The following is a 2,021-nucleotide window of genomic DNA, read 5'->3' as shown; positions in this document are numbered from 1 at the left end:
TTTAGCTTCGTCCTTTCTTGGGGTCAATAGAGGAGATATTAAAACAGAGAAATAAAAAGAAAAAGAAGAGTTAATGAAGAGTCTGTTGTCGGCAACCTCCATTGCAGTGCAACTTGTTTCGTTCTGTTTTGCAGAGGTGAACAACGAGGAGTCATTTCGCTCTTCCATATCATCAGACAATTTTGTGCATGTCAAATAAACTTTCTTCCATCTAATGTGATGTTTTAATACCATCTTAAACGGAGAAAAAAGTACAATTGTACAAACTTTATTCATAGACATGTTTTAATTTCTACCAATGTTTAATATTGTCCACTAATGTTGATTAATATGCATATATCATCAAACTGAAAAACACTCGCTTAGTTCGAGGTTTCTGACGTCACTCGAAACAATACATTTAAATTATCAATATTCAAAAAGCCCGCGAAACGTACATTTTCTGTTTTTTTTTGGGGGGGGGTTTCCTTTTTTTAAATCTACAAGTATCACTCAAGGTGTTCTTTGGAAACCAACATTACTGAGAGTACTCTTTCTGGGGGGGGGGGGGGGGCGTGTCAAAGACAGTACGTTTTAAAAATATTAATGATTATGAATGACCTTATGAAAAGAGGTAAAATTCGTCGATTTACTCTCAGCTACCTTCATCTTGGCGTCACGTCAGTGGTTTTGAAGTTGATGCTCTTCAAGGATACTTCTGACGCACGGAGTTGTGAAGCTGCTCAACCTGTTCATGTAATGTCGCTAATAATGGGGATAGTTTCCTGCTTGAGGAACTGCATGATATTAGGAAAGACATATTCATCAGGTAATTCTCACTGTGTCTCTTGTGGAAAGGCATGAACATAAAATCCTACGAACATAGTTGCAAATAAACGCGTATGAACATACACACAATCACAAACACACACACAAACACACACACGTGCACACACACACACACACACACATGCTTAATCAGTCACGCTCACACGTATACAGTGCATCTAGTTACATTACCAGTATATGCATCAAACCGGTTTTATCCCAATATAATAAAACAGCATCATAAATCCCCGACAAGATTGGAAGCTTACCCTTTCCCCAACACCATATATGGAAGCGGTGTTGCAAGCGCCTCCCGGTGCCCTGTTGCAACGTCTCCATGTCGAACCTGAATTGTTTGTAAACACAGGCTCTCCGCATGACTTCATATTTCGACATACTTTCTGACGTTTGTAAGTGTGTGTGTTGGCTTGTATAACTTCGTCTGTGTGTTTGTTTGTTTATGTTTACGTCTCTTTAAATACTGATGAGACACTATATACAAGTCGGGATTCTGTTCTCTGCCAAGATTAGACTCAGTGAACTTTCACGCCCAGAGTTTCTTCATCCTTCAGTGATTGCAGAAGTGAAATATCAGATCACCAAATTGGTGTAAAATATAAGTTAATTATTAATAACAGATGAATTGCGATCGTAAGAATAAAAATGCTTGGGTTAAGAAAGAGACACGAGTTATAAAAGGAAAGGAAAAACACATACAAGTATTTTCTAATGATTTATTTCAGACATTAAAAAAAGTATTGAATCTATTACTAGCTTGGCTACAGTATTTCATACTTCATTAACCTAAATACGCTAGAATTCAGTATTAACTGTCATAGTACTACATTTACCTTTAGACTAGCTATATTTTTTGGCAACTTATGACAAGTACCTTTGAGGCTAGTATCCGCTACTGCACCACCCCCCTCCCCTCCCCTTCTTTTGTCTGTTATTGTAGCTTCAAGAACATCGGAATCACAGCCGTACATTGGTCAGACTATACCTGGGCTTTTGCTCAAGACAGATTTTTCAGCGATAATCGTTATTTTTCAGAAATGTGCATGTACTTTGTAATTTGAGCTTAGCTGTTTGAATTTCGCTTTGAAAGATAACATAGTGGCAATGGAAAAGCAAGACTGTATAGCTGGACTGGAATGTCTCTTAATTTGAATACTGAAACCGTCTGTGTAACCCCAGATATCCCTAAATGGCAG

The 2,021-nt window shown here is 37.8% G+C and overlaps 1 protein-coding gene across 1 annotated transcript in view; it reads right to left on the bottom strand.

Moving 5' to 3' along the window:
* Nucleotides 1-1,527: 1,527 nt before the first annotated feature.
* LOC122253815 (protein charybde) overlaps nucleotides 1,528-2,021 on the bottom strand; it is a 4,436-nt gene continuing 3,942 nt past the window's right edge. Inside the window, exon 5 of the mRNA XM_043017148.2 lies at nucleotides 1,528-2,021. This exon is cut by the window's right edge and continues 403 nt beyond it. The gene's annotated coding sequence lies outside the window, so the exon portion shown is untranslated.

Source organism: Penaeus japonicus, unplaced genomic scaffold (genome assembly GCF_977035675.1).
Source record: "Penaeus japonicus unplaced genomic scaffold, GWHDUDI00000001_assembly GWHDUDI00000024, whole genome shotgun sequence".
NCBI lineage: Eukaryota > Metazoa > Arthropoda > Malacostraca > Decapoda > Penaeidae > Penaeus > Penaeus japonicus.
Note: the sequence above shows the minus strand (reverse complement) of the source record. Positions and strands in the feature narration are given on the sequence as shown.